General features: G+C 37.1%; 1 non-coding gene across 1 annotated transcript; it reads right to left on the bottom strand.

The window, feature by feature from the left end:
• Nucleotides 1-2,303: 2,303 nt before the first annotated feature.
• On the bottom strand, nt 2,304-2,408 carry LOC140876950 (small nucleolar RNA R71). The gene has a single exon (XR_012149175.1). It is a non-coding gene; the product is annotated as a small nucleolar RNA R71 (small nucleolar RNA).
• Between the last annotated feature and the right edge of the window lie 16,246 nt (nt 2,409-18,654).

Raw genomic sequence — 18,654 nt, 5'->3', positions numbered from 1 at the left:
TTCACTTTCTGCTTCATCTCAGAAAAAATAATTGTAAGTATCATTAGACACTTGAAAAGAAATGGACTTGCCTTTATAATCATCTTTTCTACATCTCATATGTGCGAAGAGAGCTGATTAATTCATCCAAACTCATTATAGATGTATCCTTAGATTCATCTATAGCACAAACTTTGGTGTGAAATATGTTTGGGATAGAATGAAGTACTTTGGACACAAGTCTTTCGTTCGAAATAGGATCATCAAGGACAGATGCTTCATTAGCAAGGCTCTTCAATCTAGTATTGTATTGCATGATGGTCTCGTTGATGAGTGCAATTTATGCACTTATATTTTATATGATTTAGCTTGGCTTTTGTTGTGTTTTGAGCGATATTATGCATTTTCCTTGTTGTTTGTGTTGTTTGCAGGAATTTAAGTGTTATTCATTTTAATCGGCCAAAAGAAGTGAAAAGGAGGTGAAAAAGAGTTGAAGAACAAAGAAATAAAATTGCCCAGACTAGCGCCCCAGCGCTACAAGCCAAGCGCTCCAGCGCTACACGGAGCTTTTCGAAGGGTGAAAAGTCGAAGAAATAGCGCTCCAGCGCTATCAAATCAGCACTCCAGCGCTGTTGAGGAAATTGGACGGGCGCTCCAGCGCCAATGAATAGCGCTCCAGCGCTGCGCAATCCTAAAATTTGGAAAGTTTTTGATCGAGTTTAAGAAAGGATTTTAAGGCTGATTCTGAGGGATACGAGGGTTAGAGAGAATTTTTCAGAGCATAAGACGGCTATTGAGCGATTGGAAGTGAACAAGAGCTTGAGAATTCGGTACGAAGACGGAAGACGGCGGCATCCGGCGACGGAGAAGCTTCATTCTATTTCGTTCTAGTTTCTCTTTGAACTCTGTTTTTCTTAGTTTATGGATTGTTGGAAAAACATGAGTTATTTGATCTTGAATTGCGTTATGAACTAATTTCTTAGTCTAGAGGTAGACGAATCTTGACTGGAAACCATGATTGACATATTTTGATTTATATATTTAAATTTCTTCAAACAGTTTATGTGTGTTTTCCTGATCTTAATGCTTTCAATTTACTGGCCATAGATTGAATGATATTTTATTTAGAATCTATCACTCGAGAGAGGAGATTTTGAATACGACATAGGAAAATACATCTTTGGTGTTTATACTGTTCGAGAGGCATATAACTCCATAGAAGTCGTTATAAGAATTCTTGTGCTATTTAACGGATTTAATAATTGAAATTTGATAGAGATATTGAGTTTGTTATTGAATACGAATTTCTGCTTGACACTCGAGAGAGGTAGTAGAAAATAATAGGGATTCTTGGCTAATAAACTAGAAGATTTTATAATTGAACAATCATTAGAAATAAATTGTGGTGTACAGTCAAGTGAAGTCGAACCTCTAGCATTCATCACTTATTGAATTTTTTCTCGTGAACTCGTGGTTATTTAGTTTTGTTTCTTGCAAATTTTAGTTTTATAAAAATCAAATCAACTTCGTAGTTCTACATAGGATTAGGATTATATTAGTTGCAAATATTTGATATAATATCATTTATTCATTCTCCGTGGGAACGATCTGGACTTAAATTCCTGTATTATAACTTGACATCGTGCGCTTGCGAGCAAAAAAACACGCAACAAGTTTTTGGCGCCGTTGCCGGGGATTGAATTTTATTTGATTTATATTAAATTGTGCTAATTAGTCTTAATTTTGATTTAGAGAATTTTATTTTATTTGTTGGTTCTAATTTTAAATTTTTTTTTTATTTTTGTCTATGCAGTTTATGCGAAAAAGCCAAAGTTACGACTCACTGCTCTTTGATCCGGAAATCGAGAAAACTGCTAAAGCTTTGCGAAAATCTAGAAGAGAAGAGTTGCAACAAATGGCTGAAGAAAGAGAAAGGGAAAGAGCTGTCAATAATGCTCAGGTGCCGATCAGAGATCACTTTCGACCGGTGATCAATACACATTATTCTGGGATTGCTCGGCAGAACATCACGGCGAATAACTTTGAATTGAAGCCAGCTCTGATTAATATGGTGCAGCAGAATTAGTTCAGGGGTGCAGCTACTGAAGATCCAAATTTGCACCTGCGCACTTTTTTGGAGATTGCTGACACAGTAAAAATTCATGGTGTTACTGAGGACACCATCAAACTACGATTGTTCCCGTTCTCTCTTAGGGACAATGCTCTTAGTTGGTTGCAATCACTACCGCTTGGGAGTATCACTACATGGGATGATATGGATTCCAAATTTCTGGCTAAGTATTTTCCACGTGCTAAGTCGGCTCAGTTGAAAATAGAGATTACTACATTCAAACAGCAAGATTTTGAGCAGTTGTATGAAGCCTGGAGCGGTACAAGGAGTTGCTTAGAAAGTGTCCAAACCATAATTTTCCGGACTGGGAACAGATTGAATTATTCTACAATGGTTTGAATGGGCCAACTCGTATTTCTGTGGATGCTGCAGCTGGAGGTTCGATATTTTCTAAATTTCCTGAACAGGCTTATGAGATGCTTGAGCAAATGACTGTTAACAGTTATCAGTGGCCGAGTGAGAGATCTGCAATAAGGAAGCCTGCTGCTGGAATTCATGAAGTGGATGCATTCACTGCTTTGACCGCTCAGATGGCTACTATTTCTACACAGTTGGCTGCACTGACCAAAGGGAATCAAAGTTCTAATGAGACAGCATCACTGGCGACTGCCGTAAATTCTGCTGATGGATTTGAGAGTGTGGAGCAAGCTCAATATGTGAACAACAGGAATTACAACAATTATCGAGGTAATCCTGTACCCAATCAGTATCATCCTATTTTGCGTAATCACGAGAATTTTTCTTATGCAAACAATAAGAATGTGTTGAATCCTCCACCGGGGTTCAATACTCAGAATGGTGAGGGTAAGGCATCGTTGGAAGATTTGGTGGGTAGTTTTATTGCAGAATCATCCACAAGATTTAAGAGGAATGAAAATAGGCTTGACAGTATGGAGACACACTTGACCAATGTGAGCGCTTCTATGAAAAATCTTGAAACACAAATTGGTCAACTGGCTAATGCATTGAATAATCAGCAGAGAGGTGTGTTTCCTAGCAATACTGAGGTTAATCCTATGGAGCAATGTAAGGTTGTTACTCTTAGAAGTGGTAAAGAAATTGGGATTGATAATCCAAAGGCAGTGGATGATGAGGAAGTTGATGAGATTGTGGTGGAGTCCGAAAATTCTGATAGCAAAAATTCCAGCAAGTCTGCAGTTGTTCCTGAGAAACCGCTTGTGTCAAAACCTGTTCTACCATATCCTCAGCGGTTCAAGAAGAAAGCGTTAGATGAGAGGTTTTCTAAGTTTCTTGACATTTTCAAGAAAATTCATATTAATATTCCATTCGCTGATGCTTTGGAGCAGATGCCACACTATGCTAAATTCATGAAGGATGTGATGGCGAGGAAGAGAAAGCTTGAAGAGTTTGAAACAGTGAAGTTGACAGAGGAGTGCAGCGCCATCCTACAAAAGAAATTGCCACAGAAACTGAAAGACCCAGGGAGTTTCACTATTCCTTGTATTATTGGTGGTGCGACTGTTAATAGGGCATTATGTGATTTAGGTGCAAGTATTAATTTAATGTCTTTGTCTATTTTCAGGTCTTTGGAGCTTGGCGAGGTGAAACCAACCACGATTACTCTGAAATTGGCTGATCGTTCTCTTACTTATCCTAGAGAAGTTGTGGAAGATGTACTGGTAAAAGTAGATAAGTTTATTTTTCCTGCCGACTTTGTAGTGCTTGATATGGAAGAAGATCAAGATGTCCCTCTAATTTTGGGGAGACCATTCTTGGCGACTGGCAGAGCGTTAATTGATGTGCAGGAGGGTGAACTAACTCTACGAGTTGGTGGTGATGTTGTCACTTTCAATATCTATAAAACCATGAAATACCAAGAGGAGGTACATTCTTGTAATCGCATTGATTTATCTAATTCTTATGAGAATAATTTTTGTGCAGGATTGGAATTGGAGGACGTTTTGGCGAGGTGCTTAATTAATTCCATAACCCAATTTGATGGGGATGATTGGAAACTTAGAGAGCAATTTCTCGCTCTTGAAAGTTTGCCAAAGGAAAAAGATGGCCAAGAAAAAATTGAATCATTGTCTTCGGAAGTCGAAAAAGAGGTATCAGTTTCTACTCCTGAATTGAAAGAACTGCCTGGTCATTTATGTTATGCATTTTTGGGAGAAAATTCGACTAACCCGGTAATTATTTCATCTTCTCTTACTCATGATGAAAAAGATAAATTATTAAGAGTTTTGAGAAAATTTAAATCTGCGTTGGGTTGGTCAATTTCTGATATCAAGGGAATTAGTCCCAATATTTGCATGCATAAGATTTTAATGGAGGAGTCATATAATCCCTATGTTGATCATCAAAGGAGGTTAAATCCTGCGATGAAAGAAGTGGTAAAAGCTGAGGTGTTGAAATTATTGAATGCGGGTATTATTTATGCTATTTCTGACAGTTCTTGGGTGTCACCAGTACAGGTTGTGCCGAAAAAGGGAGGTATGACTGTAGTTAAAAATGAGAAAAACGAGTTGATTTCAACTCGTACTGTTACTGGTTGGAGAGTTTGCATTGATTATAGAAGGTTGAATAAGGCTACTAGAAAAGATCATTTTCCTCTTCTTTTTATTGATCAGATGCTTGACAGGTTGGCAGGTTATAAACATTACTGTTTTTTAGATGGTTATTCTGGCTATAATCAAATTGCTATAGCGCCAGAGGATCAAGAGAAAACAACTTTCACATGTCCCTATGGTACTTATGCTTTTAGGAGAATGCCATTTGGTTTGTGTAATGCACCGACTACTTTTCAGCGGTGCATGATGGCAATTTTTTCCGACATGGTGGAAGAAGTCATGGAAATTTTTATGGATGATTTTTCTGTGTTTGGGTCTTCGTTTGATCATTGTTTGCACAATCTGACCCTTGTTTTGCAGCGTTGTCAAGAGAAAAATCTAGTGCTTAACTGGGAAAAATGTCACTTCATGGTGCAAGAAGGCATCGTACTTGGGCATAAAGTGTCATCTAATGGGCTTGAGGTGGATCGAGCAAAAGTGGTTGCGATTGAAAAGCTTCCACCACCAAATAATGTGAAAGCCATTAGAAGTTTCTTGGGACACGCCGGGTTTTATCGTCGCTTTATTAAAGATTTTTCTAAAATTACTAAGCCTTTATGTAATTTGTTAGAAAAAGATACATCATTTATTTTTGATAATGCGTATTTGCAGGCGTTCACGAAAATCAAGGAGGCACTAATTTCTGCGCCTATTATGATTGTGCCTAACTGGAAGGAGCCGTTTGAAGTAATGTGTGATGCCAGCGATTATGCTGTAGGAGCAGTTTTGGGACAACGAAAAGATAAGATGTTTTGGGCGATTTACTACGCCAACCGCACTCTTGACGGAGCACAACAAAATTACACCACTACTGAAAAAGAGATGCTGGCTGTGGTGTTCTCCTTCGAAAAATTCAGGTCGTATCTCATAGGCTCAAAAGTAATTGTTTATACTGACCATGCAGCTATTCGTTATCTCTTTGCCAAGAAGGATTCCAAGCCAAGATTGATTCGGTGGATACTCTTACTACAAGAGTTTGATTTCGAAATTAGAGACAAGAAAGGGAGTGAAAATTTAGTAGCAGATCATCTGTCTCGCTTGCAGTTGGAAGGAAAAGTTGAACATGAACTCATTAAGGAGCAATTTCCTGATGAACATCTTTTTGAGGTAAATTCTAAACTTCCTTGGTTTGCAGATTTTGCTAATTTTCTTTCGTGTGGTGTTATGCCTCCAGATCTCAATCATCACCAAAGGAAGAAATTCTTTCATGATGTCAAGTTTTATCTGTGGGATGATCCGTTTGTGTACAAGAAGTGTTCGGACCAAGTGATAAGGAGATGCGTGGATGAAGCTGAAGCAAAAGAGATTTTGGAACAATGTCATTCTGCACCATATGGTGGTCACTTTGGAGCCACACGGACAGCCGCCAAGGTACTTCAGTCTGGTTTTTATTGGCCAAATTTATTCAAAGACAGTTATACCTTGGTAAAATCATGTGATAGATGTCAAAGGATAGGGAATATATCTAGGCGTCATGAATTACCGCTCACAAATATTTTAGAGGTTGAATTATTTGATGTGTGGGGTATTGATTTTATGGGACCATTTCCTATATCCTTTGGGCAATCGTATATTTTATTGGCTGTTGATTATGTTTCGAAATGGGTGGAAGCAATCGCCACCTCCACTAATGATGCTCGTGTAGTGGTGCAGTTTGTGCAGAAAAATATTTTCACGAGGTTTGGAACACCAAGGGCCATTATCAGTGATGAAGGTACGCATTTTTGCAATAAAATCTTTAATTCATTGCTGACAAAATATGGTGTTAGGCATAAAGTGGAATGTGCATACCATCCACAAACAAATGGGCAAGCTGAAGTATCCAACCGGGAAATTAAGCAAATTCTGGAAAAGACTGTCAACACGAACCGGAAGGATTGGGCAGTTAAGTTGGATGATGCACTATGGGCATACCGGACCGCGTTCAAAACTCCTATTGGCATGTCTCCATACAGGTTGGTCTTTGGTAAAGCATGCCATCTGCCAGTGGAGTTAGAGCATCGAGCGTATTGGGCGGTGAAAAAGTTGAATTTTGATATGAAAGCTGCTGGAGAAGAGCGATTGTTGCAGTTGCATGAAATTGAGGAGTTTCGTAATCATTCTTACGAAAATGCCATGCTCTACAAAGAACAAACCAAAAAGTGGCATGACAAAATATTACTGAAGAGGGAGTTCGAGCCTGGACAACATGTATTATTATTTAACTCTCGTCTCCGCTTATTTCCAGGTAAGTTGAAATCAAGATGGTCTGGTCCGTTCACCGTGGTGAAAGTGCATTCCTATGGCGCCATTGAACTGAGCTGTCAAGATGGTCAGACATTCCAAGTCAATGGGCAGAGGTTGAAACATTATTTTGGCAATGAAGTGCGGAACATGGAGAAAGTTGCTTTGATAGACCCTGCATAAACACTCCAGAAAATTCGGGCTGACGACGTTAAACCAAGCGCTCTTTAGGAGGCAACCCAAATTTATTATTATTATTTTATTTTTTTAAATTTTGTTTTATTTTATTTTATTTTTTTTAGTTACTTTTATTGAATTTCAGTTATTTTACTAATTTTGGTCCTAATTCGGAGTTTTATTGCAGGTTCTGTTCTTCACAAAAATCACATTTTGGAGTATGAAATTCGAGAATATAGCGCTCCAGCGCTGTTCTTACGTTGGATTTTTTTTTCGAAAAGTCGAAAGTTTAGCGCTCCAACGCTATCGTCCAGGCGCTCCAGCGCTAGTATGTGAGCATCAAAGTCGAAGATATAGCGCCCCAGCGCTCTCAATATCCAGCGCTATCGCGAAAATTTTGAAAAATAAAAGGGGATCTCAGAATTCATTCAGTCATAATCCTTCAAATTTTCTAGCCTTGTTCGCCGCCTCCAAGAAATTGGCCCTTGCAATTCAAGAAAAACTCCCACCTGAAACTCTCGGCTACACCATACATCGCACAAATTCATCCTTTCCTCGTTTCTTGTTCAAATTTTCGTCATCCGGGTTTCAATATTTTCGCAGCTAGGGATTTCGAGAAAAGGGGCGTCGATTTCTATTATTTCTGTCGAAGAAGTGAGCTTCGAATTCATTGAGGGGCGAAGCCGAGTTGTTCTATATCTTGTCAAACTTTCTCTATTCCGCCGGACTCGACACCAGCCGAGGTAAATTGAACATTTTGGGGCTGAAAAATTCTGCCGATTTTTTATTTTGGAAGAGCTCCGTGCTGAGTCTTATTTACATGTTTATGGTGCTTTTAGAATTGATCATCCGAAATTGTTGTGAGAAATTCGTACATGGATTGGAAGTTGATCATTTGGTGGTGCATAATATTTGCTTATTTGTTATTGGAAGGGCCAATTTATGTGACATTGTTGTTCTGTTGAAGATTTGCGATTTGTGCGGTTATATCGGGTTGGTAGACTTGTTATTGTTGGTTGTGCGGCGTGGTAAATTGTTTAGATTGGTTGGAGATTAATCGGCATAGTGGGCGGTGGTGTACTGTTGTATTGAAGTATTGCTTGGTTCAATTGAGATTGCACTATTGTAATGGCTCCGAGAAAGAAACAAAAGCAGGGTGCATCTTCGTCCGGTACTTTTGATGCCCATCGGTTTTGGGATGAAGAGGCCGCCAAGAATTATTCTCTCATGGTGAGCAAGAGCATGGTTAGAGAAAGAGGGTTTGATCCTAATTCTCCTCTACCTTTGTGGGATGTGCGACAAGCAGCTGTTGCGCGAAGATGGACGAATTTTGTCCAACATCCCGGTGATGCTGTGATTTCTTTGGTCCGGGAATTTTATGCCAATCTAAAATGTAAGCATGAGCAATTCCATGTTCTAGTGCGAGGTAAGCGAGTGGCATTTGATGGGCACACCATTAATACCCTCTATGGTATGCCATCTATAGATGAGGATGAGTATTCGGCATTCAAGGCGAGTGATGTGGACTATGATGAGATTATTGCCACTCTTTGTGAAGAAGGGGCACAATGGAAGATGAAGAATGAAGCAGTGGTACATTTTCCTTCCGGGAAAATGAAGCAAGACGCGAGGACTTGGTTTTTTCTGATAGCTGCTCGTGTGCTGCCCACTGGCCACACTTCTGAGGTGACAGCGAAACGGGCTGTGCTGACTTACAGTATTGTCACAGGAAAGACGGTGAACTTGGGGAACATCATTCAGGATTCCATTATTTCGGCGGTAAAGGGCACCACGACTGGTGGATTGCCGCACCCTGCTCTGATCACCGCGCTTTGTGCACATGCTGGCGTTACATGGGGTGCAGATGAAGAGCTTTTTAAGGTTCAAGGACCTATTACTGGGACTACACGAGAGAATATACCACCCCCTCCGCGAGCAGCCGCACCTCGAGATCGCCCGACGAGTAGCAGCCAGCCACCACCACTACCACTTACTGGAGCGTATGAGCATTTTGATGAGCGATTGACACGTGTGGAGCAGCGGCTAGACCTTCATTGTCGTCGGACTGATATTTTCATGGATTATATGGTGGATTTCACGACGACTCTAGCCCAGCGCTTTCCTGGCTCCAGTGAGGATCCGCAGTTTCCCCCACCTCCTACGTGGCAACCCCAGGATGATGACATGGGCGATGACCACTGATGGCCGTCGCCATAGGTACGTGTCTTCCCTTGTTCTTTTATCGATTCATTGTACATTAGGGACAATGCACGAATCTAAGTTTGGGGGGGTCTTGAACTGTTATGTTGGTTGTGATTTGGATGTACAATGTTTGATGTTTATGTGGTTGTTGAATTGTTGGGTTGGCGAAAGTGGTTGGGTTGAAACGTAGTATGAAATTTGGATAGTTGTTGTTGCATGCTGAATCAGTCACTAGTTCCTGCATCTGTGTTTTTAGTTTCTCGTTCGTATTATGTTTTTGCTTGTTTTGTTTTGTGTCAGTTTTATTGTTCAGTTGTTCGTTTTATTTTAATGTTGTCTGTGTTCGGTGGTGTGGTTGTTTATTTGAGAAAACAAAAACAAAAATATGAAAATGAGAAAAAAAAAAAAAGAAAAATGGCCTATGACGATGAAATTGAAAAAAAAAATATATATATAATCTAGTGTTGGCGACATTGGATCTTGAGTTCTCACTTTTTCTGCACTATAGCCTTGACTGTCGATACTCCTGATAAGTAGAGAAAATTGTGTGGATTTTGTGAGAAGATTAGCTGATTTGATTCTTAACTTTGGTGATACATACTTGAAACTGAGGTAGATTTTTACAAACAGAGAAATGATTTAGGCAACTTTGTTTTTGAGCCTGCAAGCCTTTGATTTGTTAGTCTTTCATTTGTAGCCTTGCGAAAAAAAAAAAAGAAAAATCCAATTGGATGAAAAAGAAAAGATAGAAAAAGATGGAGAAAGTAAGGTGAGGGGAGGCATTGAAAATGGACTGAAATTTGAGTCCAAAGAAAATGCAAAAAGGTGTAGAATGTATGGAGTAGAGGAGTCAGACAAATGTCTGACAATGCCCTGCAACTGATAAACCTAGCCTACTCAATACCGCAGAAAATTATAAATATCCAATTCTCTTTGCTTGAATCTTATATGCTTACATTGACTATGGATACTTCTCTGCTATAAAAAGTGCTTGCCTAAAAGAACTCCCTGATAAGTCCTGTTGATCTTTGGGAGTAACGGTTGAACTTGGTGGAGAGTGTGTTGAAACTAGAGAGCGTGGTTAATGACTCTTTGAGGCTTACTGATTGCATGATTTGACCGAAAGTTAGGTGGGTAGACAAGATTGGCTAATCACACACACACGAGAACTCTTGAGAAAATTAGCTACACATGGATTAATTGTTGAACATCTGAGGCCAGTTGGGTTAATAAGTTTTACTGTTTTCTTGTGTGTTTTAATTCCCTGTGCGTCTTAGTATTTTGTTTGTGTTGTTTTGTTTTGCTCGGGACTAGCAAAAGTTCAAGTTTGGGGGGATTTGATGAATGCAATTTATGCACTTATATTTTATATGATTTAGCTTGGCTTTTGTTGTGTTTTGAGCGATATTATGCATTTTCCTTGTTGTTTGTGTTGTTTGCAGGAATTTAAGTGTTATTCATTTTAATCGGCCAAAAGAAGTGAAAAGGAGGTGAAAAAGAGTTGAAGAACAAAGAAATAAAATTGCCCAGACTAGCGCCCCAGCGCTACAAGCCAAGCGCTCCAGCGCTACACGGAGCTTTCCGAAGGGTGAAAAGTCGAAGAAATAGCACTCCAGCGCTATCAAATCAGCGCTCCAGCACTGTTGAGGAAATTGGACGGGCGCTCCAGCGCCAATGACTAGCGCTCCAGCGCTGCGCAATCCTAAAATTTGGAAAGTTTTTGATCGAGTTTAAGAAAGGATTTTAAGGCTGATTCTGAGGGATACGAGGGTTAGAGAGAATTTTTCAGAGCATAAGACGGCTATTGAGCGATTGGAAGTGCACAAGAGCTTGAGAATTCGGTACGAAGATGGAAGACGGCGGCATCCGGCGACGGAGAAGCTTCATTCTAATTCGTTCTAGTTTCTCTTTGAACTCTATTTTTCTTAGTTTATGGATTGTTGGAAAAACATGAGTTATTTGATCTTGAATTGCGTTATGAACTAATTTCTTAGTCTAGAGGTAGACGAATCTTGACTGGAAACCATGATTGACATATTTTGATTTATATATTTAAATTTCTTCACACAGTTTATGTGTGTTTTCCTGATCTTAATGCTTTCAATTTACTGGCCATAGATTGAATGATATTTTATTTAGAATCTATCACTCGAGAGAGGAGATTTTGAATACGACATAGGAAAATACATCTTTGGTGTTTATACTGTTCGAGAGGCATATAACTCCATAGAAGTCGTTATAAGAATTCTTGTGCTATTTAACGAATTTAATAATTGAACTTTGATAGAGATATTGAGTTTGTTATTGAATACGAATTTCTGCTTGACACTCAAGAGAGGTAGTAGAAAATAATAGGGATTCTTGGCTAATAAACTAGAAGATTTTATAATTGAACAATCATTAGAAATAAATTTTGGTGTACAGTCAAGTGAAGTCGAACCTCTAGCATTCATCACTTATTGAATTTTTTCTCGTGAACTCGTGTTTATTTAGTTTTGTTTCTTGCAAATTTTAGTTTTATAAAAATCAAATCAACTTCGTAGTTCTACATAGGATTAGGATTATATTAGTTGCAAATATTTGATATAATATCATTTATTCATTCTCCGTGGGAACGATCTGGACTTAAATTCCTGTATTATAACTTGACATCGTGCGCTTGCGAGCAAAAAAACACGCAACACTCGTTTTCTTCCATTCTCAATTTTTCAAACTTTGAAGTTAAGATACACATCCTTGTATTCTTGACACTTGCTGAGCCTTCACAATAAGTTTGAAGTTTATCCCAAGAATCCCTTGCACAAACACAAGTACCAATAAGATTAAACATATTCATGTCCAAAGAAGTAAAAATAGCATTAATGGATTTAGCATTATAATTAGATAAAGAGATCTCATCGGTTATCCATTGTGCTCTTGGTTTGGGTCCATCTCCTTCTTCATCTATTATTGGTGGTGACCAAGCATCAAGAATACGTTGTCAGGCCCTGGAATCAATATATTATATGTATATGCTCATCTTCAGTTTCCATGGGCCGTAATTTGTACCATACAAAATTGGTGGACGAATTGCAACATTTGTGTACGGAGTATCCATAAAAAACCTGTAACAAAAAACAGGAACTCACTTAGTAAAGTAAAGTGGTGGCTCTGATGCCACGTGAAAGAAACAGTGTACATAGTTTGTTATGTAAAAACAGGCAGTGTTGTACTTGGTGTTATAACACCAACGACAACACAGTGCAGCAGAAATTAAAGCGTAAAATAAAACACAAGTAAATAATTTTGCACGAGTATAAAAACTTGTGCGCGCGGGTGCCTTAGGGCTAAATATAATTATAAAAATTAAGATTAGTCTTACAAAGCAATACTAGTGATTTTACGAAAAATCAATAAATCCTAAATTTCTCAACAGGTTGAGAAATCAAACTTACATCCTAAATAAATCAGAGTAAAACAAATCAGATGCAACTCTCGTAGCCTAAATTTGAAGAACAACAAATATCTTTGAACTACACTATTCCAACAGTGTTGTCTCTGATGTCTTCAACATTAACGGCAATACGGGGACATGCAACAACGAAGGTTGCAAAACCTTGCTTCAGAAATCTACAATTCTTCAACCGGATTTCTTTAGTAGATGCTCTGAGAATTATACGTCTGAAGCGTTGTTCTGTTTGTGCACAAAATCCCTTTACTTATAGATAAGTGTCCACACATAGAAGGGATTTTCTTGTACACAATTAAGGAAACAAGTGTTTATTAAAAATATAACTCTATTAAGTATAAACACATATATCTTGATAATATTTAATAACCATAAAACTCTTCAATTAGATATCAAGATATAATTTAATCAAATTAAATATCTATCATAAATATATTATCGAGATCATATAATATTTACCATATCATATCAAATCTTTTGTCTAGAAGGAAAAATTCAATATTAATTAACACGCTTTAGGAAAAGATTTTCAAGTAATTAAAATTCCTTTTAATTCATACACATAGGATTTTACCTTGAAAATACATATGTTCTTGAATGTGTTTGAAAACAGTAAAAACTTGTCTGAATCATTTGATTGGAATTAACCTGGGCGAAAAGGATGATCTAGCCTTGAGACAAACGAACCCTAGCCTAGATGCAGCATTGGAACGTGAGTTTGGAGAGGAGAACGAGAGCGTTCTAAATGAGAGAAAGAAACTTGAACGTCAGATCTATTTTATGACTAGTGGGTTCTTATCACGACCCATTAATAATTATTAAAAAGTCTTAAAAACTTTAACTCTTTTCATTAAAGTAAAAATACACTGCATCCCCTTAAAATTAATTTAAATAAAATAATTTTTTAACTCGTTGCAAGACTAGACTCGTCCCTATGACCCAAAATAAATAACAACCTGAAAACTTAAAAAATCATACATATCACATAAATTTTTCAGGCATTCAAATAAATCACATAATTAAACATAACAATTAACTATTTTAACATAACATGCAATAAATCATATAATTTAATTAATTTATTGTGATTAAACTAGTGCACTTTTTGAACCTTACACTTTTTGTATAGAAAACTCGAGCCATGGATATTTTAGGAACCAAGAGGATTGAAATCTAAGATTTTGACCGCTACAATCAGTTGAAGGATAATTATATATAGGTTGACTTGGTCCTTGATCAATGTATGTTCTTATCACCTCATCCTGTATCTCAATCGGATATTGTAATATTGGAATACGTTTCCCAAGGATCGGGTTCATAATTGAAAGAATTATTGTCAATTGGTCTAACATCAATTTCATTTTCACTCTGGGTTTTTAGTATTTGATGTCAATTTTGAATTCGAAACAGAAGAATATTTTGGACCATTTGGATTACTTGTTGATGCATCATCTTTCTTCTTGAAGAAATCAATAATATTTTGATTTTTCATTTAAGTATACCTGTATTCAAATTGAATTATAATTTTTTTTTAAATTACAAAATAAATTCATTCAAATGAAATTAGTAGTATGCGAATCAATCACAAGATTTATATCATTCAAATCTATGAAGTTAAATTATATCTACACAATTCAGGGTTTTTTTAATTCATCAAAGAAATTTTATGGATTGATATATATTTGTTATAACTCAAGTAAAATATCAAAATTAATCAAAATAAAAAAAACATGAAAATAAAATAATCAATAGACAACCATAAAAAATGACAACAATAAATTTAACCAGAAAATAATAATAAAAATAAAATGAAAACAACAAATCCATAAAACAATGCATTTGAAAACTTCAAAGAAGGGCGGGTTTTTTTTATATGTAATTTAAAAAAAATTATATTTTGCACAAATAATGCATGGCATGGGGTTTTGCAGTAATACTGCAAAATTCCCCTGCCAATAGCGGACCCTGCAGTAAAATTCAGGGTCCGCTATTGAAGCAAGCGGACGCTCACATTATTTTAATTAAAATAATGTCAGCGTCCGCTTGCTCACAGAAGGGGACGCTGCCACATAGGCAGCGTCCGCTTCTGTCAACAGCGGACGCTGCAAATTGCAGCGTCCACTTCTGACAGAAGCATAGGCAGCGTCCCCTTCTGTGAGCAAGCGATGAGCATGCTAATTATATTAATAATATAATACCAAGGTCCGCTTTTAATAAAAGCGGGCGTTGATTCATATCGTCCGCTACCTCCTAATGCGGACGTGATTCGAGACACTCAAAATAATTAAATTATCAAGCATGTAAAAATCATCACAATAATACACAAAATTATCAAGTACGTATAAAATCACCACAATAATACACACAACCTCCCGACAATAAATCGTGATATTTCCAGCAAGATTCCCAACTTTATCAGACAACTAATTCAGTAACATGATCCTGACAAGATTCTCATATAGCTTTTGACCACATTGAATAATGTGTTTAAGCTTTTCAAAATTTAAAATCCAATCGTTCAACTTTATATATAATAACAAACATTTTAAAGAATCATAATGTCTATCACTCTCTTTTACTTGAAGAAATTCTTCACAATTTATAAAAAATTATTCTTTCCTTTCCTTTTTTCCTCCTCTCTCCTTCTCTCTTCGTAATACTTTTCTTGAAACTTCATCTCCAGTATGGATAACATTGATGTTCTTTTATATTTTGGTGGTCACGTTGTTGTTGAGAATGGGTCGGTTGAATATAGTATCCCGTATATTAGACCGATTCAAGTATTGCGATCAATTTCTTTGTTCGAGTTGGTTGAATATGTGCATAAAATGTTGGTCATTGATCCGATGAATTTTAGTCTGAAGCTTTCTACGAAATACTCATTCCTGGATAAATCATTATGGCATGAAATTCTAGTCGACCTTGCTGATGTTGACGCTCTGGAGTTTGTAATGCAATGCCCCAATATAAATGTATTGCATTTGTATGTTGAAGCAAATCAAATTCATCATAATGAAGAATCATATATTCCACATGTTACAGAAGGATTGAGCAATATGGAGTTGAATCGTGAGGGTGGTTCGTGGGATCAACATATCATTGGTCCTTTTGAACATGTTCCTCCATGCTGGAAAAATACGGGTCTGAGTTGGGATCAAAACGTCGGTGCAACAAATTTGTATTCAAACAACAAGAATTTTGCTCAACACGATGATGTTCCTAGAATTGATGATGGAGATGTTCCTAGAAGTGCTAGTGATACTGAACCAGAGATGTCATATGGGGAGTCTGGAGAAGATGACAACGACGCTGATGATTTGAATGATGATGAACGTGTGAACACACATGCAAATATCGATGAAGGGACGTCATCTCGTCCACCACCTCGTCAAACATTACAGAGACAAGTCGTACCATTTATCTCCACTGATTCTGAGATGCCCTCATTTTTCAATAAATACTTTGGAGAAGAGACTCCGGATTCCATCGGTGTACCAGTCGGGGCACGAGCAAGTTATTACAATCCGGAAAGAGGAGAACTTGGTGTAAACATGTTATTTAAAGATAAGAATGATCTCATTGCTTATGTGAAAGATTATTCAGTCAGAGTTTCCAGGCGTGAATATCGTGTAGTCGATAGCACACGCATTCTGTGGAAGGTACAGTGTAGAAATGATTCTTCTATCGCTCGATGTCATTGGGGTCTTCGAGCTTCTTTCAAAGAGAAAACCGGTTACTGGAAAATAACTAGATATGGCGGTCCTCACACGTGTATATCTACCAACGTGGGCATAGACCATCATAACCTGAATAGCGATATGGTCGCACAGACGTTGTTGGGTATTGTACGTTGTGATCCTTCGTACGAAATTAAATATATCATGGAGAGCGTGAAGGATATACGGATACCAAATCTCGTATACGAAGGCGTGGCGAAGTCTGAAACGTGCAGTGGAAATTGTTTATGGGACTTGGGAGAGTTCTGTGCAACTGCTTCCGAAATATATGCATGCTCTGTGCAAATATAATCTCGGAACAATTGTCGAGTGAAAGCATCTTAGATCAAACAACGGATCAATAAAAACATTGAACTATGCTTTTTGGGCATTCAGGCCTTCTATAGATGGATTTCGCCACTGTCGGAAAATCATTAGCGTTGACGGCACACATTTGTATACAAAATATAAGCACAAAATGCTGATCACAGTCACTATGGATGCGAACAATCAGGTGTTGCCGTTGGCATTTGCAATCGTGGATGAAGAGACGTCGGATTCCTGGAAATGGTTCTTGGAAAATGTTGGTCAGTATGTTGTTTGTGGTGAAAGTGGAATATGCCTAATTTCTGATAGGCATAAGGGTATTGTTCGAGCAGCTGAGGATCTCCACTATTTTAAACCTCCGCATGGTGTGCATCGTTTTTGTTTGAGACATGTGTGCTCAAATTTTAATGCGAGATTTAAAGATGTGCATTTGAAAGATTTATGTTGGGAGGAGGGCAAACAACATCAAGTCTGTAAGTTCGACGCAACAATGGAGTCCATCAGGAATAAAAATATTTTAGCACACAGGTACTTGGCTGGAATCTCAAAGGAGAAATGGAGTATGGCTCATGACGGAGGTTGGCGTCGTGGGGTGATGACGACAAACATGTCTGAATGCTTTAACAGTGTGTTGAAGGGAGCTCGTAGACTCCCTATATCTGCGATAGTGCACTTGACTCTTTTAAGATGTGTACAATACTTCATTGAACGTGTGGCAAAGGGTCAACGCATGGTTCAGAAAAATCAGCTGTGGTCGGACTATGCATGTCGCAAATATGAAGAATGGGCAAGAAAATCTAGCGAACATAGTGTTGTCAAATATGATGTACGTACTCAAACTGATTCAGTTGCGACCGGGGGCAGACCAAGTCGCGGTCAACATATACAAGTGGTGAGGTTATCAACTAGTAATTGTTCATGTGGTAAATGGATAATTTTTGGAATCCCATGTTCTCACGTTATTTGCACCGCGAAATACCATTCTTTAGATCCGACAAACCTAGTTCAGTCATGGTACAACATATCGAACTACCTCGCGCGTATGAAGGTAGATTTGAACCTCTTGCCGATGAATGATATTGGGATCCACCTACCTTTGAGCTGCATCACAACCCGGTTAGACGTGAAAGAAGAAGAGCTGGCAGGGATACAACAACTCGAGTGAGGAATGAGATGGACAGACCGATGGTCAGGGAGAGACAACGACGGGGACAATAATTGGTAAACATTATATTTAATTTATCGCTTACATTATTATGATATGTGTATTTTGGAATTTTGGAATTAATTTTCATATATTTTTTTTCCAGGAACATCATATATGAAGACTGTTGTATCTTGTGATATTAATATTATAATAATTTTTTTCGTTCGTGTTTTCATAATAAATGTGTACATTGTTTTGTTTGTACATTTTTCATGTATGAGTTTAAATAAAATAATATATGTATGCATTTTATTGTATTTGTATATTTTTTTTAAATATACAATATATTATAAAAATTCTATATAATTTCAAATAATAAATATTAAATTTATTACTAATAAATTATATGTTATTAAACGATATAAATCTTAAAGTGTAGATAAATGAGTTTAAATAAAATAATAGATGCATTTTATTGTATTTGTATATTTGTTTTTTTTTAAATATACAATATATTATAAAAATGCTATATAATTTCAAATAATAAATATTAAATTTATTACTAATAAATTATATGTTATTAAACGATATAAATCTTAAAGTGTAGATAAATGAGTTTAAATAAAATAATAGATGCATTTTATTGTATTTGTATATTTGTTTTTTGTAAATATACAATATATTATAAAAATGCTATATAATTTCAAATATTAAATATTAAATTTATTACTAAT

The sequence above is a fragment of the Henckelia pumila genome, chromosome 1 (genome assembly GCF_033568475.1).
Source record: "Henckelia pumila isolate YLH828 chromosome 1, ASM3356847v2, whole genome shotgun sequence".
NCBI lineage: Eukaryota > Viridiplantae > Streptophyta > Magnoliopsida > Lamiales > Gesneriaceae > Henckelia > Henckelia pumila.
The sequence above is the reverse complement of the archived record's forward strand: the minus strand, read 5'-3'. Positions and strand labels throughout refer to the sequence as shown.